General features: G+C 30.3%; 1 long non-coding RNA gene across 1 annotated transcript; it reads left to right on the top strand.

Moving 5' to 3' along the window:
- Nucleotides 1-10,609: 10,609 nt before the first annotated feature.
- Nucleotides 10,610-11,685, top strand: LOC109619043 (uncharacterized). The gene is made up of 4 exons (XR_010709523.1): nt 10,610-10,682; nt 10,782-10,919; nt 11,346-11,448; nt 11,548-11,685. It is a non-coding gene; the product is annotated as an uncharacterized lncRNA (long non-coding RNA).
- Nucleotides 11,686-23,632: the final 11,947 nt, after the last annotated feature.

The following is a 23,632-nucleotide window of genomic DNA, read 5'->3' on the forward strand; positions in this document are numbered from 1 at the left end:
TCTCTCTCTCTCTCTCTCTCTCTCTCTCTCTCTCTCTCTCTCTGTTCCTCCGGTTATTAAACAAAATAAAGATAATGAACCAAAAATGCATGATTTAATTAGATAATCGGTTTAAGGTTTGTATTTTGTTTTTCAATTTTCATTATTTCTAACTCTAGATCTGCTAGATACATGTTAAAGATGAAAGACCCTCAACTGCCTTTGTTATATCAGGCAGGATATTACTGCTTTGTTTGTCTAGACATAGTTTTGTTCGTTTGTGTATATCTAATTAGAGTCTATTGTTTGTCCAACTTAAGAAAACCCCTGGAACTAACACAGAATATACAAGATATACACAACAGTTGTGTCGTGTGCCCAGGTGCATGTTTGTGTATATCTAATTAAAGTCTATTGTTTGTCCAACTTAAGAAAACCCCTGGAACTAACACAGAATATACAAGATATACACAACAGGTGTGTCGTGTGCCCAGGTGCACGTCAGGGTTTCTAAAGACATTGAATCATAGTATGTACGAGTATACGATAAGTCTAGTGAATAAAAGTTAATTTACATTTGTAATTCATTTTCAAAGTATTATTTCCTAGCTCTAGGTTTCAAAGATGTTACGTCTACAAATTAACGATACATGTATGTAAGAGTAAAATCTTGAGGCTAATTAATTAATGTACCGGTGATTATAAATAGGGGTTGATTATTTAAATATATGTATAAGGGTAAATATGTCAAATATACCCGGCCTGGCTCATCATACAATTGTATATACAAGTCATTTGCAATTGCCACATGCAGTAAATACGTCACCGGTAATTGGTAATTTTGTTTGTTATAGAATTGATAGTTTAAAAATCATGTACATACAATTACATGTAAATATTTAAACATATTGGAACGGCGCCGCGATCATGAAAACCGGGAAATTGCGGGAGATTGAACAAATACCCTAATAGTATCAATGCATTTCATACAAGAAATGATTTCATTTTCTTTCTTACAATTTTATAGCTATAAATTAGATGAACGTATATCTACTCGGTTTAAATTTATGAACTAAGAAAGCCTACTATAGTGAACCTAACGGTTTCCATTTAGGTATAACATATTTTTGTTCACTGAAGACCAAGTTCCGTATTTCATTCTAAATACACGCATGCATGTAATCTATAAATTAGATATAATTGATTGTTACAAACTGAATGGTTTGTCAAAATCTTTTCAAGTAAACACATTCAATACAGTGATTCAATATCCACTCATATATAGGATACAAAAACGCTAATATATATGTAAGTTGCCGTGGCGCAGAGGAAGTGTGGTGATGCTAGTAAACTGAGGGTCCCGGGTTCAATTCTCGCTGTGGCCGGTTTTTTTTTTGTGTTTTTTTTTTCATTTTTCTTTCTAGAACAAAAACCGTTTTAATACCTTTTCTTTTATAAAGTTAATACATTTTGTTGGAAATTAAGCACAATATTGAAATAAAATTTTTTTAATGGCTTAAAGGTAGCTTAAAGGTGGCTTAAAGGTGGCTTAAAGAAGTTTGGACATTAAGGACCTATAAGTTGTCCTTAAAGGTGGCTTAAAGGTGGCTTAAAGATAGTCTTTAAGCTGCCTTTAAGCCATCTTTACGCCTTCTTTAAGCCATCTTTAAGCAACATATATAGCTTAAAGGTAGCTTAAAGGTGGCTTAAAGATCGTCTTTAAGCTACCTTTAAGCATCTTTAAGCTATCTTTAAGGAGAACTTAAAGATGGTCATTCATCCTGTGAATAATATTTACTGTTTTTATGATCTCTCTCTCTCTCTCGCTCGCTCTCTCTCTCTCTTTTTTTTTTTAAATGTTGTACATCTCAAACTGATTTAAACAATGTTACATGACTAAAAACAAAATTATATACTTTTACCTTCTATTTAAACTGGTCACCTCTTTTCTCTGAATTTTAATTTCTTTGAGGGTAAAGAGGGTACACAAAGAGGGCACAACTGTAGTAAATACATTTAAATCGGTTCTTATGATGATTTTATTACATGTTTAAATGTACCTATTTCGATATAGTATGGATTGTTAATTTGTAACACTAAATGTCCATCGTTTTTTTGATTTTTCATAATGTGATACTGGTATATGTACATATTGTTTTATTAAATATTTTGTATAAATTATGTTAAATAAATTATATCAATTTCATTATAACAAAATATGCATATTTAAAGGAAGTAAATTATTTTATTTATTTGACTGTCTGAAGGTCATTTAAAATTATTTAGTTGCGAAGACTGATTTAAAAATACTGATGTCAGTTCTAAAACGCGCAGATAACTTTTACATTCATATTGTATGACCAATCGCTTTCTGGTGATCAGTGAAATAAAAGAATATTCGTTGTTTGGCTGCAATTCAATCTGAACACTATTTGTGAAAAATTATTAAGCATTACTTGCCTTTATAAACCTCTTCTAGGCGACAGTCAGGAAAGATGAAGCAAATAAGACCTAAAATTCAAGAATAGGACCACACAAGTCTACTTAAAATACAAGTTTTTGTTACAATCAAATATTTAGATCTGTCTAGCTCAATGTGTTTTTGTTGTATTGTGTCAAACGCATAACAACCCTATCATCAATCTACACAAATTCCATTTGCACATTACACATCAAGCCGAGGGTGAAGCATTATCTGCGTTGTGTTCATATCTTTTTTTGTGATCGGCTTCCGCCGATCACTATTGTGTCCATATGAGGCATCCGGAAACTGCTTCCACTTGCGCACACATTCCGCTTGCATAAGTAGTTCTTATAAAAACTTTGGTTTAGTATTTATATACCATTTTACTCAGTTTTATTTCAATTCATTTACCTTAGGAAATGCAAACATACATAAAATACAGTTCGACCTTTGAAGTCAAAAATACACATTTTGTCTCACGCGTAAGAATTTCGATCGAAAGATTCATTCAGTAATGCAGTTGACCTCGATGAACTGACCTCAATCATAAGACGATGCCCCATGAACTGACCTCGATCTATTGATGTTGCATAATAGAAGCTAGGAAGCCGGCTTGATTTTTAAACAAGGTCTCGTTATAATGCGACCTAAATAGCAAGTTAAGATGGCATTCAATGTATTTCAGTCGCATTAAATTATTTCAATACAACTCATTCTTTCTATACGTGTTAATGCTCTTTGAAGAGCCCTACTCAGTATTCTAAAGAAGAAGAAGATAAAATACATATATATATATATATATATATGTATTTTATTATGTGTCTATGCATTACTTACATTTTATGCTTAACTGCATTGATAAAGTTTACGCCATCGCTACCTTGATGTACATTGTGACGTCATAATAAACTTTGAAAACACGACGTCATTGACGACGTTACAAACAACGGGTTTTTTTTTAATTTTTTATAACTAACAGTAAACAATTTATTTAATTTGGACTGTCGCATTCTGTTTTATTTATTTAAGTATTTTATGCTGTACCAAGGCTTTATATATATATATATATATATATATATATATATATATATATATATATATATATATATATATATATATATATATATTTATATATATATATATATATATATATATATATATATATATATATATATATATATATATATATATATATATATATTTATATATATATATATATATATATATATATATATATATATATATATATATATATATATATATATATATATATATATATATATATTTCGCATGCGCCCGTGGTGTATCATTGATGCCTGCACTGGGGTTTTTTCAAAGAAAAGTGTTAATTGATTACTCATTGGACCAATCACTCAGGTCAGATATGAAATTCAATTCACAGGATGTATAACAGACACATTTTTAAAATTAATTAAAAAATAAAATTAGAACGTTTAATAGTACATGTAATGTATTGAAATGAACTCTACACGTGCAATGGATGCCTTACAAAAGTTAAATTGTCATTCTGTCACTTTTAATCCACATACAAAAGAGTGAATACATCTGAGAACACTGTTGACCGTTTATCTAATTACCATTCTTACCTTCCAAACCTAACAAGCCGTGTAACAACCCTTACATATATTCAGTAGATACTGTTGATAGTCCTGTTTTATCAACTTCATACGTAGATCATAGCATTGCGTATCGAATTAACTGAGAGACAAAATCTACATATGCAGGTGATGATTAATAATGAATATGATTTTAATGGGTAATATCTACATGGGTCAACATAGATATTTATCTTTCTACCGGCCTCAAATGATTGGTGCTATAGCCTGAGACAAAGACAAATACAAGTGGGTTTAGAAAACTTAGATATTCAAAACAAATATTTTTATAAAACCAAAGGTGCCAAGCCCGTTTTAACATTAATTTCAATGTAACCATAAATAAAGAAAGGGGTCGAATTCTGACCCAAATAAAAAAACTACCAGCTCGCTTCAAAAGCCTAATAAATCAATTAATTTTTAAAACACTCGCAACATGCATGTATTTTTCATAAAAGTAATGTCTGAGATACACTCATGCCGAATTTCAAGTTGATGGGTCTTAAAATAGCGGAGATATACGTCATTATTCTCTCGAAGTCGCCAGTTTATTTTTACTAGGACATTTACCGGTCCAGGGCTCACGATGGGATTTTGCCTCTGACAACAGCAGTATTGCAACAAGTCGAGAAACATACGCACTAATCTTTGTAAATCTCATCAACTTCTGACCAGACCGACCATTTTAACGTCTTCGAGAAAGACTGATTCTGATTGGACCATCAGGCATATTAACCAATGAAATTGAGTTAAACATTAGCTATCACAATGGCCGGTCTGGTCAGAAGTTGATGTGGCTGCAGAATAAAAGTTCATTATGGAGAGTATTTAAGGAATTTTATCGGAGTTTTTGTATGTAAGTAGCGTGCATAAGAAGATGAAGTTATATATCTCTTTGGTGCAATATTATCTTTTAGAGACGATTGTGGCAAAACTTAACGAAAATCACTGCAAAAATTATACATCATATTTATATGATAATTTATTGTATTCATTAAAAGTTACTTTGCAAATATAACGTTAAGTTGTAGATGTAGTTCAATGTGTGTATGCAAAGAATAAACAGATCTTTAGTGCAACGTTTGGTTATAACACCCATATTTGTTGCCAAAAATCAGGAGTCATGGAAAGAATTCAACAGGGACAGGAAGTGCATGGCTGTGAAGGAAAATATTGATAAGCATTTCTTTATATACGTTCTTTTCTATGTAATACATAGAGAAACAATCACACTGTTTATAAAAATTCTGCACAGGAAATATAATTGGGAAACTTTAAAATACCTTTGATAATCAATACCTTTTATGATCAATATTTTAAATTTTGGATGCAAAATGATGTTTAAGATTTTTAACTGCCACTTTTGTTAATAATGTTAAAAAGATTTTTATATTTCTTTTCTATATTTAGAGTGAATTTTGAATCATGTTGCTACTAAACTGCAATAAAAATGCAAAAAAACAACAACAACTGCGCAATGCTTTTATAATACGTTTAATGTTTGGGCAATGAATCAATAATCCTGCAATGATCAATGATCCTGCAGTTAATGACGGATGCAACATTCGTCAGTAATTGATAATTTTACTTTATAGATTATTTCTTTATTTGCATTAAAACCTGTTTCGGAGTTAGAATATTATGAATGTTTCATGTAATTGCATAAAATATGCAATAAGATGCCTTTCAGTTCACTTATTGTAGGCACAGAAACTGTTTGATAATAAAGAAAATTCAACAAATGTCCTACATATCAGTGTATTCGTCATAGGAACATATTACACTTAGATTCTTAAAAATTCAGAAAAATCTAATTTAGACAAATTTTTTTCAATTTTTTTCTCTTTTATTATTACAAAAAAAAGATACGTTTTAAACTGATACAGTTAGTCACATTTGTTCCGTGAAAGTTGCACTGAGATTGTTTTGTTTTTTAACCTTCATAATGTTAATAATGCAGTCAATAAAGGTATTGGCTAGACAATCTGTCATTTGCAGTTATATTTGGGGTTAATCATTGATATGAGTAAAGTGTGCTCTTTATTTATATCAGGTCATATATAAAGAGAATTGTCATGAATACTTATGAATTCATGTTTTTTTTCGCTGGCCAGAATGGCCCAAGATATTCGAAATCGCGGGAAAAGTTTTTTAAACCCGATGTAATTGTGTAATTGCCCCCTATTTGTTGTTGAATGGGGATCAAATGCCTAAAACGAATAAAACTTTGATATATTTAATTGGAATTTTCGGATAGATATGCACGCATGGGTATTTTTCAAGTGGCAAACATTTCTTGTGACTATAATATAGTAAGCTTAAGGACAATGCAAACACTTAAATAGAAAGCGTCAATATTTCCTTCGAGTTGATGTATTAACATGTTTGGTTCTTTTCGGTTGTTTGGTTCTTTTTGGTTGAAAAACACAAAAATAATATGAGAAGTTCTGATTCATCATGTGATGAAGCTACATACTTTTATGCTGTAATAGATTATTTTTGAGACCATTGTTGCAAATTGTTAGGAAATATCTCTGCATAGGTATGTATGTTAATACACTGAATTAAGTATTCATAACTATGGTTATTTCTGCTCATTTAAAACTGGCATTATACATATTAAATGTGTGGTTGTAGATGAAGTGGAATGTATACTTACCAATGATGGACAAATCCTTGGTGCCTACATCAATATTTGCTGTTTAAAATCAGGAGGTCGCAAAAAAAATTCAACAGACACAGAGTGTAAATTGTTGTAGAGGCAAACATTGATGTCTTTGGATTTATCAAAGCCAATATTCGGAAATCTGCCACAATATAAACACTAACTTTCATTCCGACGTTATTTATTTTCCTACCTGAAATAAAATGTTTGTTTTTAAACTGTGAATAATGCAAGCACATAGAGTCAAAATTCTTTATCTGGAATGAGACGGGACTGTTTAAAAACTTGGAGATATCCGAGTATTCGAGATATCGAGGGTAAAATACTTAAAAATAAGAAATTGAGACTTACAAATCACTTCGACATATTCATTGTATTCAAGATATCAGTGTTCGCGATATCAAAGTTCAACTGTATAGAACAGATTTTTAATCATTTTGCGTTATCAATTTGCAGACAATATCGTTAGAACAAATATTAAGCAATGCTATTTCATGTAAAAGCTTTCTGGCAGTTAAAAGTGATTTTTTTAAAAAAAATCAATTTGTTCTTCATTCTATTTCTGAGTTTGGTGATGCGGTCCGTAAATTCATCATCTTCGCTAGACAAGGATTTTCGGTCCACTCCTCTTCCCATAAACCCTCGGCAGATCTCATTCCGAAAACTCGGTGACAAGCTTCGTTTTATGACAGGCTGCAGCTGCAAGATGCTAATTCAAACACATCATTTGAAACACGCGCTTGTAAATAAACTTTAAAAAAACATGTGTGATATTTGATAAACCTTCGGTGTTTTTAACAAGTTTAGAAACAAGTTTTGAAGTTCAGTGCTTCCCAGCCAATGGTCTAACCAGATCGCTATACAAACGATACATTTTGATTGGATTGAAACTATAAACAAACTTGTCAAGGCTTACGTATGGAAAGTAAACATTGCAAATTTATCTTGTGAATAGATGTATACACTCTGCCTATGATCATTGCTATTAAACGTCTGCATGAACTTTATCTAATTGTATTAAACAATTTAATATAAACTCAATAATTCATTTTGTCTGCAATATTCACGACAACAATACCTGGGTTAAAACATCACCGACTTTTACAATCCCGGAATAAGTTCTTACAAACACTATCAATAAACCATCCTGGCTTTTTCTAAGCTTTATCTTAAGTCCTATTTGAAAGCATCGCTAGTTATGTTCCGACACTCACTAGTCAATATGCTTTCAACTTGTATATATGCCGTTGCATGTTAATAATCTTGTTTCATTTGATTTAAATGTAATTATGCAAAGGGCGCATCTCAATTTGTTCGCTAGATGGCGCCACTGAATCACCTGGTTTTAGTTATGAGATTTGCCAGGGGCTGCTTATGGGGAGCGGAGTGGACCGAAAACCTTTGGCTAGCAAAGATGTAAATTCATTATATCCGAATTCGTTATACAAATGTAACCATAAGAATTTGCAAGGAATTCTTAAGAATTTCTCGGGGGGGGGGGGGGGTGTCCACAATACTTAGCCTATTTGAGATTTCGCTACATCAATGATCATTATAAACAAGTTTTAATGCATATAAGTGAAATACATGTAGAGGCAATTTTTCAATGCGTATTGGTTCAACCAAATTTCATTCCGTAAATCAATTTTAATCAATAGTCCCAGAGGGATTCAAGCTCTTGATCTGCGGTTCACAAACCTATAAGTAGTGACAAAGTGTCTTAAAAAGACTTGATGTAGTACATGAGGTACCTAATAGATGCGTTGGACTATCATGACATTGAATAATCATGTTTTCATTTTTTTAAATACAAGGGTTAATTTAAAAATACATTAATTTTTTTATATTTCACGATATGATTTTTATAAGTAATGCTTTTTAATATTTGACCTAATGATTTATCTTTATATTGGTTTATTTAAGCAATCTTTAAATTGCATAAGTCTCGTTAACCCGTCAAATATATGTGCTTCTCGATTTGAGAAATGAGTAATTTTCCGTTCGATACCAGTAGATGTGTTTTTATTAGCTCACCTGAGTCGAAAGCTCAGGCTAGCAATTCTGATCCCATTTTATCTGTCTGTCCGTGCGTTTGTGCGTCTGTTTGTAAACTTTTAACATTTCCAACATCTTCTCCAAAACAACTTGGCTAATTTCAACCAAACTTGGCACAAATAATTCTTAGGCTAAGATAATTCAAAGTTGTGAAAATTAAGATCCACTCCCTTTTACGAGGGGAAATAACTAGGAATTATTGACAAATTTTGAGAAATTTTCAAAGATCTTCTCAACTACAAGAAAGCAATTCAAATATTCACAAAACCTTAATGTTATCATATATACTTACTTATATACAAACATTTTGACATATTGTTGGGGCTTTAAAACAGTTTAGACGTTGGCCCCTGGACGGTTCTCGGGGGTCACAAGAGGTTCAGAGTTTGATGTGTATTTACATCCCATATACAAACAATTGTTTAGGATCTTGTTGAGAACTGTAATGCTTAACATGTGATTTGACTATAAAAATTCCTGTTAGAAAGGGGATTTGAATATAATATGAGAATATCCGGGGGTGGGTTTTTATTTATACAAGATACACATGTATACATGTTACTTACTACAATATCCAGATATTTTGTATAGTGGCTCCTTTAAGCTGATTTAATTATAGCTATTGTTGCTCAGGTGAGCAATGTGGCCCATGTGCCCCTTTTCTTGTACGCTATCAAACAATCATTGTCTTTATACATTCTATCAATATTTTCATGAGAGTAAGTTGTGTTAACATCTGTGTATTCAGTCATTTAGTAATCATATTGACAGTACAATTAAAATGTGGGGTTGGTGTTTTTATTTAATCACTGTCGTTTAAAATCAATTACGTAAAATGTGATCGAACTTTTCCTTGATCATACCATGATATCAGTTGAGTGGGTTGAGAAATATCAACATACATTGAAATACCCTTTCATTTCCAAAACCGGATGAAAACCATCTTTAGCAATGGTAAACAATGATGTACATTTACATCACAAAGTACATGTATGATCCTTCCATTTCTTAAGGAAATTAATTGTAATTCACGGCTATTTTGTAATCTGACCAGTTTATCTGTCGGTCGAAATTTTCCGTAACCTAAGAAAAATTATAAAATGAACAAAATAATCTTGATAATGCCATCTTCAAATTTCCATGTAAGACGACTTAGCTATTTTTTTAAATTCGTACTCGTGTAAATCAACAATAACTGTTACTCTTTCTTTCCAAAAATGGAACGATTTGTTAAAAGGACGATCTAAATATAAACAATAAATTGCTCTCTTTGATAAACCATGTGGGTAATGAAGACATCGATAATTGTCGTAAAATTAATATAAAACCCTTGCGCAGATAATGTATTTTTTTTTATAATTGTCGCTACCTTCATACTCTGCATGAATTTATTGTTGAATGATCTGCATGATCTGCTTTTATGATTTTGTAAAAATTTGGCTCTTTAAAAATATAAAGACTTTCAACAAATCTAAGGGTTAATCTAATCAAGTGATTTTGTATATATTCCTCATACAATTTTATGATAATTAAGCAAGCATACCGTTTAAAATCTGTTAAAAAAAAGGAAAAAAACAGTAATTTTCATTGCCAATCTTTCAAAACACAATACCAATGTTGTTTAGTCAATCTGAGACGTAAAAAATATAATTACGCAACTTTTAATATTTTTTAAAACTTGTCCTATAAGACATATTAAACCTTGCAAGTAATTGATAACGGAAACATGGGGGTCGGTATTGGACAAAAAGGGGAGATTTTTTTCAACGCCCTAGCAAAGTAATACTATATAAGCAAGAAAGTCCCAAGTACCTGTATTTTAACAAATAATAATTTCCTCTTACAGATATGCTGATATTATTATTGCTGATTTTTGGACTACTGTGCAAAACAGCTGCATTAGGTAAGATAAGGGTATAGATAAATATGTTTTTAAAACAAAAGAAACATTCTGAGATTTTGAACTGATATGTCAATGGATATAACGTGAAAACTGATACAGTTGTAGATGACGAGTGTGTGTACACAAAGAATGGTGAAATTCAGTATGCAAAATTTAATGAGACAACACAGATTTGCTGCCCCAGATCTGGTGTTCACGACAAATGCCAGAAGGAACAGGAAGTACAATGTTGTGGGGGTAAGTGCAAATTAAAGATATTATTCCCAAACATGTACCAATCATAACTAAAGACTTCTTCTTTTACCAGTGTAATATCTTTAATAAAATTCAATGGGCAACTTGCGAAGATGCATTAAAATTGATAATTCTTGTTCATTGCTTTCCTTTTTTTTTTATAATGAGTGTTATTTTGGTATAAAAACACGACATTTTATTACATGGTTACTTTGCTGATATATTTTTTTGATTTCATTTTACTTTACTTTTGACGTTAAATAGGTGAAATTAAGTATTGTTTGTTAATTAATGAACCAAAATTGTAAACTTTGACCTGTGGAAAAAGAAACAACAAGGTCATGATGTCTTTTGTTACAAGAAAATCAGACCTTTCTAATTGATTCACTTTTGTTTTTATTTAACTAATTATAGATCAAATAATTATAGATAAAATTTACAGACCAAATAAGGAGATTTGCTGTGAAAATAAACCTTACTCATCACAACACTATAGATGCAGTGGAAACATGGTTACAAGTTTAACAGAAAGGTATATAAAAGTGTAAGATACAGAAATTATCAAGCATAGTAATAAGGCTTCCCAGGTTTGGTCTTGTAACATAATGGACATTTTTCTGTAACCTTGTAGATGCGGCAGCAAGAGAGGAAGGGGCATTATGCGCTTTACAAGACACATTTGGAAATCGTGGCTAAGAAAATCAAGGCGAGGGAAATCAATCTTAATGATAATACTCCGTTGAAAAAAAAAATAGCTTAGTGTCGTGCAAGTTTTGTATGCAAATTTCTAATTGTGAAATAAATTTTGTAAAATATTAATAAATTTATAACTTCTCAAATTTTGTGGTAAATTTTTGTTTAGAAAATGTATCTTCCCTTTAGATCTTTGAAAAAAATCTCTGTTACAATTTTGTTTTATAGCTTTAATTATTAATAACAACCAAATATTTGTGTTTATATCAGTACATATCAATTTACATTTAAAATATATTTTGGAATTTGCTGCCAATTTGTAGTCAGCTTCGCTGAAGATAATTTTCACGACAACAATATTACTAGATAGCAAGAAAAAAAGAACTACTTAGGGAATATCTAATAGGGTAATAAAAAAGTTGTGCTCCTTGTCAAAAACAAACTCAGCGCAAGATTTTGCCGACATTAGCTTGAGTAAACATAAAATATCACATGGACTTTTTTTTCGGAACATTAATATTTCAACTGTTGATACACACCTATCCCATTGCATTTGGTAATAAAATGTGTATTGTCGGCTGTGTGAGTTAACCGTTGATGACTAATCGATGCTAAACACAAAAAAATATTGAAAACAATGTTTACGTGGCATTTTATTTAACATGAAGGGTATTACCGGAGAATGTCCTATTTTCACCTGGCAGATATTAAAATAGCCTGTATGAATATACATTTAAATGTCGTGTTCTGTCCAAACATCGAAGGAAAACCACTTAGGCTAGTTCTCGGTATTGTAAGCGGCAGTGTATTTTACAAATTCTAGAGGGTTCCCCTGTTAACATTTATTGATAAATTGACATTTTTATGGAAACAAAATAAAATTTATTCAACCTATGTTTTTGTGATCGGTTCGGTCGATCACTGTTGTGTCCATATGAGGCATCCGGCAAATGCTTCCACGTGCACACACATTCCGCTTGCATAAGTAGTTCTTATAAAAACTTTGGTTTAGTATTTATATACCATTTTACTCAGTTTTATTTCAATTCATTTACCTTAGGAGATGCAAACATACATAAAATACAGTTTGACCTGTTAATTCAAGAATGCACACATTTTGTCTCACGCGTAAGAATTTCGATCGAAAGATTCATTCAGTAATGCAGTTGACCTCGATGAATTAACCTCAACCATAAGAAGATGCCCCATGAACTGACCTCGATCTATTGATGTTGCATAATAGTAGCTAGGAAGACGGCTTGATTTATAAACAAGGTTACGTTATAATGCGACCTCAACAGCAAGTTATGATGGCATTCAATGTTTTTCAGTCGCATTAAATTATCTTAATACAACTCTTTCTTTGTATACGTGTTAATGCTCTTTGAAGAGCCCTACTCAGTATTCTGAAGAAGAAGGAGATACATTTACATTTAATAATTACGTTAAAAATATAAAACTAGACAAGGAGTTTACGAACGGCTTTCCCCAACTTTATTTCAAAATTAAGTTTGTTGACGGTTTATAATGATGAAGTTATGGTGTACAGATTCAAAATATTCTATATTTTGTAAAAATACAGTACTTTGTTTAATTATTTTACATCAAACTGATCATGTTGATTGCTTCTAGCTATCAATATATCATTACTGCCGATCATTCCTTTAAAAGGAATACTTTTGGGGTTTTTAAAATCTTTTTGTTAATTTAAATTCATTAAAATGAGTATGTGTACGTATCATAAGATGAACATACAGTGTATTATTGCAATACATTTTCCATGCGCTGACACGTAGAAACCAAATTGTTTTATAGTAACATTGAAATACAGGGCATAACCATCTAAATACATGTCATTTTGCATTTAAACAGGAAACACCTATATATAAATAAATGTTAATAAAATCCTTTACGTAGTTGTGTCTATATATAGATGCGTTATGGGTTTCCCCTTTCGGATAAGGAAATAAATCTGCGTATCTGAAAAACCTTCTTTGGTACAACACTCTGAATTATTATATAAAAAAGTTAAATTACTTTTTATCATTACTAGAGAAAACAGTACATATACTACCCCGATATACCGTTTCATTCTTCGTTTCTAAATCATCCCAATAATATTATAAAGTAGAAACACTTGTTTGATATATTAAGATAAAGCAATGTAACCTAGAAAAATATGGTATTTATCACACCTAAGAAAGTGTATGTTAGACTTTAGAAGTAAATTTTTCAACAATAGTTTTCATTTTATAAATTTATAGATTGAATTTATCGATTCCTTGATGTCTAAATTTCAATAATATCTTAATTCACATAATAAATCTCTCTTGTTTTCAACTTTTGTTTGATAAATACCCTAGATACATTACACGTACTCTGTCTTTAAACGTTACCAGTAAATTGTGTAATTTTAATAAAATATATATATATAGTAATTATAAATATGAACATTATTCTTTTAAATGAAATAAAATTTATTATTTTCTGTTACATATATTTTAAAAGACAAAACCTAAAACTAGAATTCAATAAAAATAAACTGAATGCATAATAAATAAATAGTGTTCATGGCAGAGAGGCAATTAAAGCGAACTTGAAAAGTACGGAATTGTACACAGCATTTAGTGTTCATCTGTATTCAGGTTTTCGATCTAATCGAAAATGCAATCATTTATGGTTTCATGTAGATCTTTTTTTTATTTCGTACATTTTTTTCCTGAAAAGTCTGATTAGTTTTTATGCTCGTACTCTGGCTGATATGACATATTTAAAACAATAATTCATCGAGATAACAGATAAAAGACCCATGGACACATTTAAAAGACTCAATAGTAAAGTAAATGACTCAAACGAACATTTTAAACATAAGATCCGTATTCCCTTAAATGAATCGGCTTTTTACAATGTAGGTTACAATATAAATAAAAAAATGTCGGATACTGGGCCAAATTGGGAGATTTTGAATGTCCTACAAAAGTAGTATGTATAAGCCGAGTAGTGCATGCATATATTTACATTCTCCTTGCCACAGAAAAGGAAAAATGTTCTTTATAATTTTGATAATATTTGGTGTTCTTTGTATAACGATTTTTGTAAATTGTGGAACGAATATTGGTATGTTTTCTTTATTTGTTAAACCAAATACAAAAACTTCAAACATTTAGCAGAAATGTTATATTGAATAATATTACAGCTGTAGAAAATGAGTGTGTGTACAAAAAGCATGATGAAATTATGGGTGAAAAGTTTAATTCAACGATTCAGATTTCTTGTAAGGGGTCAGGAGTATACGATAAATATCAACTGGGACATAAAGTAGAATGTTGTGGAGGTAAGGAATTTTGATGAAAAGTCATGATATGTTGTACTTTTGTACGATAACGACACATCTTTTTTAGGATTTATCCAAACAAACGGCCATTCAAAACAATGAGTTTTACCTATCATATACATAAAAACAACTATTAGTTAAACTCAGTGGTTCTATTCCATACTTGCAATTCAATATTCTTTTAAGTTTAAAAAAGAAAGGATGGATTTGACCGTACCAGCTTTTCTTTTTTGACGTAAAGCTTAAATTGACTTTGTTTTGAATTAATTATTAACTCTTATTTAAAGTGAAACAACACCGGTCACTTGAGGTTCTCAATTACAGATTAAGATATTTCACAGCGTTTCTTAAACTTATCTTTATGTGTTCAACATCCTCTAACAAACGTGAGTTCAAATTTTTGATTCAGAAACAATTAACAGTAAACAAAAAGAGATGTTTTGCAACGGACAAGTCCATTAAAAAAAACCTGCAAACATAGTTAGTATTCTAGAGTTATTTTATTTGAGACGTTACTTTAAGGTTTTAATCTAAGTTCGGACACGAATATGAACAATTATCAGTTTTGAAATAATCATGATAAACTGGTTGAGATTTATATATTTTAAAGAATATAACGCCTCAAGGATAACAGTTAAACCGTAATAAATAGAATAATTTTTATCGTTCCAAGTCCTTCTGTAATGAGAAAATGTTCTCCCGAAATTTACTTTGGGGCGACAGATAATTTATTTATCATGGGTTTCATCAGCAAAGTTAAGTATCGTGATAGCTTCGATAATATTATCTCTCCCACCAGCAAATCAACAAATGATTAATATATCCCCGATATCCTTTTTCATTGTACCTTAGTTTATAATTCTTTATCCTATGCTTGTTTTTACTTCAAAGGATTATAGAAATCCATTAAAGATATAAACAATCGTTTTAATTGTCATTAATATCAATTATATCACTAACAAGAATGCTCTGGTTTAGATGGTTTTGTTAACACAATTTTAAATTGGTTGTCAGTTACCTAAATGTGTATGTTTGACATTAGGTCCTATTTAATTTTACTTAAGATCAGAGATTTATTTTAAAATACATCCATTTCCACCTCATGGATGCAAAAACTACTATAAGGTTCTAAAATAATTATCAAATGTCAGTTAAAAATTATTACTGAAAAGAAAAATGGGGCGTTTTGTTAATGACTAGGCTTTGGTTTTTTCATTAATGAAAACATATGTTTTAATTATAATACATTTACATTACACAAGAACACAAACCTTCGACAATCGGAAAGTCACTTGATAATCTTCACTCTAACAATTTATCTCTTATTTATCTCTTATTTCAATCAATAGTAGTTTTCTTTTAAATAAAGTATTCGGTCATACTGCAAGAAAAAGTAACACATACCTATGTTTGACAATCTGTAATCGAGAATATAATGGTAAAAAGCATTGTCCGATTCTAAGTGAGAATAACGAATCGGACATTTGGCTACAGAGGATGAGGAAAATGTAATACGTCCTAAATGATGATATTGCATCTTCATAATATGCAATATTCATGCATATTCATAATTTCGATTAACAGGCATTTGAATTCATTAAGACATATTATGCAGCAGATTCTAAATAGCTGCAGGTCTGTAGGTCTTGGTCACTAATGAGACGATATCATTAGTAAATTTCATAAAGAGTTTAATGGTACTCTTTGTTTTCACAGAATTAGTGTATAAAATGTTAATTAATCCAAAACTAGCGCACGTCTGTGTGCGCAATGAATACACATTTCTTCAATGGGTAGCGCTGTAGCTCCCAGGTCGTCTATCCATTTTTTTAGACCGGGGCTACAGACCTGCAGCTAGATTCCATAAATTATAGTTTTTGCATGATGGGGTTTGGAGTGATACCATCTCCATCATGCATCTGAAACACAGGAACACAATTTTGGGAATGGATTTATGATCTATAAAAGTTTCCTCAGTAAATGTGATCTTATGTTTACAAATGTCTATTGGCATTGAGTGGAGTGTTCCTGACATTACTTTTAAAGGAAACTTAAGAGTATAAATGTTTAACAACTAAATTCTAAAACTTTATCATCAAATCAATGTGTTTTTCTGTAACTGTTTATATCAATAAAGGCGTTTTTTTTACCTTTATTCGAAAGATGGAGACAAAGTTTAATAGAAAAAGATTGTCAATACGTTATCAAATTAAGTTACGATAATTCATTGTCACTTTGGTTTTTAACATTAAAATGCTGGATTTTATTATGAAAATAATGCAAAATCATGCACATCTTAAACATGCAAACTCATTTCCGAAGGGAATGGGTTCAGGTCCTAAGCCCATTCCCTTGGGAAATGTGGTCCCATGTTTAAAGTTGCATGGCGAAGTAGCTAGGATGTTACTCCGCCATACAAACACAATATAAGTTCAACGGCATTATATATCTACAGGAATGTAAATGCCAATGAATTCACATTATGGAAATTTCAATTAACATGAGCAATAACATCATATCTGACGTTTGATAATTTTTCTGTGAATGTTTGATTGTAAATTGTCAATAGTTGAAATGTACTGCATTTTCGTGCAATATTAATAAAACTGCTTTATCTGAGATAAAATTTCTATTGATTTAAACTCAATGTTTGTTAATGTTAATTTAGTTAACATTCTTTGAATTGAAAGTAGAATTGCGTAGCGTTAAAGAGTTAAAATTTACAAATACCTACCTGTGTTATATAGATGTACAGGTGAATGTATCTGAAAGACCTTCTACAAACAGTAAGTTTTATGACCTTGGATGTTATGCAATCATAAAAGATCATCATATAATATAATTGTGATTTTTTTTTTCGTTTGGTTTTGCACCTGTTTCATGTTTGCATTTTTAATTTTTTTAAATTTTAATGAATATTCTTTTTTGTTTCATAAAAAATAGAAAAAAAATTTGAGACAGAGAGAGCGATTGACCAATTGTTTGGGGAGAGGGGGGGGGGGTATTTGGGGTTTTGGGGCGCTTTTCTGCGTATTTAAAAAAATTCTAAAAAGGGATCATAAACTAAAATTTGCTTTGCTCAAAGTGGATTTCTTATTCAGAATACATGACAAATTATGATTTAAGCTCGTTGATAGTGTTAAAAGATTAAATTATATGGGAGTTTTTATTGCAAAACGGTTTAATGCTATAAACAATTATAAGTAACAAATAAAATACAATAAAGATTGCAGAAAAGCTCATTGATAATGAACGTATGAGAGAGAGAGAGAGAGAGAGAGAGAGAGAGAGAGAGAGATTTTAAAAGTTTACATATTAAGTAATGTATATAACAAATGTTATTTTGTATTTAGTTCTAAAGATTTCTAAAGATTTGATTCATCTTAATCGACTCATTTTACGCAAAGTTAATCAAATGTCATAGGTTTGATCCTCATTGTTGGCATAAGTTAAGTGAAATGTATTAACATTAATAATAGAAATTAAATGCCTAGACTTTTCGGGTACTTCAACGAAACGAAGTTTTTCATTAAGTTATCATTTTAAGAAATGTGTATGTATATTTTTACATGTATCTACATGTACAAGCTTGTAAATTGCTAAGTACCCATAAGAAACAACATTTAGTATTTTTTATTTGCTTTCTTAAAACAAATATTTTTATTTTTTCTACAGCTTGAAATCTTTTAATACAAAAGTAAGTGGGCGGCAGATATTTTGATCACAAAACAATTATAAGAATTCTTTATTTCAAGTGCATATTATTATAAAAAACGATGATGTACAAAAACTATAAAACATGAAGTGTGTATTTGACAATCCAAAACTGTAGTGATAAAGATTTCGGCAGAAAAAGAAAGACAACCTAAAGAATAACATTAAAAAAGAATAAATTAAATTTAAACTCAACAGAAAATCACTGTCACTATTATATACTTCATTTATAAGGACTCAGTTATAATATGCATCTGATGTATGGGGCGGATGTTCTATTAATGATTCTGACAAATTAGAAAAAATACAATTGATTGCAGCAAGATTTGGTACAGATTTGCCTATTTTTACATCTCGGGAATCGCTTTACTTTGAAACAGGGTGGGAAACGCTTTATAGTAGAAGGAAAATATCCAGGCTAAAAATTTATCATGAAATCAATGAGTTTATCTGTAACTATTTAGATCAATAAAGGTTTTTATTTTCCTTTATTCGAAAGATGAACACAAAGCTTAATAGAAAAAAGTGTCAATACGTAATCAAATAAAGTTACTATAATTCATTGTCACTTTGGTTTATAGCATTAACATTCTGGATTTCATTATGAAAATAATGCAAAATCATGCACATCTAAAACATGCGAACTCATTTCCGAATGGAATGGGTTCAGGTACTAAGCCCATTCCCTTGGGAAATGTGGTCCCATGTTTAAAGTTGCATGGCGAAGTAGCTAGGATGTTACTCCGCCATACAAACACAATATAAGTTCAACGGCATTATATATCTACAGGAATGTAAATGCCACTGAATCCACATTATGGAAATTTCAATTAACATGAGCAATAACATCATATCTGACGTTTGATAATTTTTCTGTGAATGTTTGATAGTAAATTGTCAATAGTTGAAATGTACTGCATTTTCGTGCAATATTAATAAAACTGCTTTATCTGAGATAAAATTTCTATTGATTTAAACTCAATGTTTGTTAATGTTAATTTAGTTAACATTCTTTGAATTGAAAGTAGAATTGCGTAGCGTTAAAGAATTAAAATTTACAAATACCTATATAGATGTACAGGTGAATGTATCTGAAAGACCTTCTACAAACAGTAAGTTTTATGACCTTGGATGTTATGCAATCATAAAAGATCATCATATAATATAATTGTGATTTTTTTTTTCGTTTGGTTTTGCACCTGTTTCATGTTTGCATTTTTAATTTTTTTTAATTTTAATGAATATTCTTTTTTGTTTCATAAAAAATAAAAAAAAAAATTAGAGACAGAGAGAGCGATTGACCAATTGTTTGGGGAGGGGGGGGGGTATTTGGGGTTTTGGGGCGCTTTTCTGCGTATTTAAAAAAATTCTAAAAAGGGATCATAAACTAAAATTTGCTTTGCTCAAAGTGGATTTCTTATTCAGAATACATGACAAATTATGATTTAAGCTCGTTGATAATGTTAAAAGATTAAATTATATGGGAGTTTTTATTGCAAAACGGTTTAATGCTATAAACAATTATAAGTAACAAATAAAATACAATAAAGATTGCAGAAAAGCTCATTGATAATGAACGTATGAGAGAGAGAGAGAGAGAGAGAGAGAGAGAGAGAGAGAGAGAGAGAGAGAGAGAGAGATTTTAAAAGTTTACATATTAAGTAATGTATATTACAAATGTTATTTTGTATTTAGTTCTAAAGATTTCTAAAGATTTGATTCATCTTAATCGACTCATTTTACGCAAAGTTAATCAAATGTCATAGGTTTGATCCTCATTGTTGGCATAAGTTAAGTGAAATGTATTAACATTAATAATAGAAATTAAATGCCTAGACTTTTCGGGTACTTCAACGAAACGAAGTTTTTCATTAAGTTATCATTTTAAGAAATGTGTATGTATATTTTTACATGTATCTACATGTACAAGCTTGTAAATTGCTAAGTACCCATAAGAAACAACATTTAGTATTTTTTATTTGCTTTCTTAAAACAAATATTTTTATTTTTTCTACAGCTTGAAATCTTTTAATACAAAAGTAAGTGGGCGGCAGATATTTTGATCACAAAACAATTATAAGAATTCTTTATTTCAAGTGCATATTATTATAAAAAACGATGATGTACAAAAACTATAAAACATGAAGTGTGTATTTGACAATCCAAAACTGTAGTGATAAAGATTTCGGCAGAAAAAGAAAGACAACCTAAAGAATAACATTAAAAAAGAATAAATTAAATTAAAACTCAACAGAAAATCACTGTCACTATTATATACTTCATTTATAAGGCCTCGGTTATAATATGCATCTGATGTATGGGGCGGATGTTCTATTAATGATTCTGACAAATTAGAAAAAATACAATTGATTGCAGCAAGAATTGGTACAGATTTGCCTATTTTTACATCTCGGGAATCGCTTTACTTTGAAACAGGGTGGGAAACGCTTTATAGTAAAGGAAAATATCCAGGCTAAAAACAATGTATAAAATTGACCGAAACCTTTTACCCAGTTATGTAATGGATATTTTTCCAAATAAGAGTGCTAATGTATCTGACTATTCTACCAGAAATGCACATAATTAATCTATACCAAAATGTCGTTTGGAATTGTATAAATCTTCGTTTGTTCCTACTGTTTTTGATGAATGGAATGCGCTTTCAACGGATGTCCGTGGAAGCGACTCTGTTCGCATTTTTAAGGAAAAAATACATGTTTCTGTCAAAAATGAAAATGTGCTTACATGTAGAACTAGACATAATTTTTGTTTTACATATGGGGATAGATTTTTGAATATTATTCATACTAGACTTCGTCACAATTGTGCAATAAATAATGATTTATTTCGACGTAATATTATCAACAGTCCACTCTGTCCGTGTGGTAAGCTCGAAGATACTAACCATTATTTTTTCATATGTAATAAATATAAAGATGCCTCAAATGTTCTATTTAATGACGTTTTTCAAATTGTAAATCTTAACATTGTCAATACTCATGTTTTACTTTGGGGTGACAGTGCAATAACTAACAATGAAAACAAGCATTCATTTACATTAGTTTATAATTTTATCAAAAATACTGAAAGATTTAACTGATCTTATAACTACTAGTACACCGTTGTTAATTATATACATGTCAATTGCATATATGTATACGTCCACTGACCTTTATTTATGCTGTGTACACATATATTGTATTATATCTTTGTATTGGGAGAGGGCGGTCTAAGTTATGGAACTTGTGCCCAATCCCAATTGTATTTTTGTACAATTAATAAATGTTCAAATCAAGTCAGAATAACATTAAACCAATTCGAATTAAAAGTACACGTTCGTATGGCTAAAATATGCTATGTAGCAAAAATATTCAACTTGCAATCTACACATATAGGTACGCGTAGAAGTTTTTGTGTATCCTCTGTAATAACATGTTATAAGATAAGAGGTTTATTCATATATAGGTTATTTACACCGATTAGTTTTGAACTTTTTTTCAACAACTTCGTTCATGGTTGATGTAATATTTTACTGTGTGGATAGAATTTTGTTTTTTAGAATTGTGTTTTAGTTATCAAAGACCTTATATAAGTATATTTTCAACAACACAAGTGTTTATGAACTGATTTATTAAGTTGGCAGGTAATGTCCACAGTGGTCAAAAAATTGTTATTCATATATAGGTTATTTACACCGATTAGTTTTGAACTTTTTTTCAACAACTTCGTTCATGGTTGATGTAATATTTTACTGTGTGGATAGAATTTTGTTTTTTAGAATTGTGTTTTAGTTGTATACGCTAGCACAATTCACAATTCCCACAACAATTTGTACATTCAGCTTGATGAAGAGATCGATAATAATAGAATTAAAGTAAACAATGTGCTAAGATTTAGCTGCTTAGCAACTTTATATTGAAGTTTTTGGAATGTTACAAATGTTAGTAATGGATGATATAGCTCTTTTAAAAAGTGACGATTGTACCCTAAAATCACTATAACCGAAGTCTTAGGACATGCTCTGCAAAATGCAATGAATGTATCATGTCTTTACAATAGACTTTCAAGGGGTCGGTTTTGTTTGTGCCTCATCTGAAAACTTCTCGTCAACCTTTCATATGAAGTTGTATTTTATTAAATAATATTTATTATGTATTAACTCCCATATAATTTCCAAGAATAACACAACCAAAAAATCAGTCTTTGATGTGGACGTGCTTTTATTTGAAAGTAAACAGTTTTAACCTTTACTGTTTGCGATTTAAAGTTTTATTGCTATGATATTACGACAAGTTGTGTGCTATTAATATATTAAATAACAATTATGAAAAGAGCCAATGAATTGATAGTACGTTTAAAAATAACTATTTACTAATGAAGTGTTATTAGGTGATCTTCATGAAATCCCCACATTTATTTTTAAATATTTCATAATGGATCAGGTCATCAACATTGTGTTATTCTATTTCTCTATTCAATATATATACATATATTGTTATATCAATCTTAAAGTTAGCTAAAACTGATGATTACGACTACCGACGGAAAATTTACAAAAATCTAACATAGAGTAGAGTACATATTATTACAAAGAGGTCGAAACATATATTCCTTAAAAGTACAAACAAGCACAAATCAACCCATTGGGAGGAGGGGGGGGGGGCAAAACACTTATTTGCAATAAATATATGTAATTAAACAAATGTCATATTCTGCTTTTAAAACACAAATAAATCATAAGATATGAGTCAGTTTGCAATGGAGACAATTAAAATCATGAAGATTATTTTCCTTGGTGCAGAATTATTCATCTATTTCCAATATAAAAATTAAATCCACCAACACCAGCTTGGTTTTGTTTTTATTTTTGTATTATATTTTTCACAGCAGTTGCAAAGTTGCATCTATAATTTTTTCTGGTTCTTTTTTGGAGTTGATTTTTAATCAACTCTCCTATGCAGTCACTCGGACAAAC

This window comes from Magallana gigas, chromosome 9, assembly GCF_963853765.1.
Source record: "Magallana gigas chromosome 9, xbMagGiga1.1, whole genome shotgun sequence".
NCBI lineage: Eukaryota > Metazoa > Mollusca > Bivalvia > Ostreida > Ostreidae > Magallana > Magallana gigas.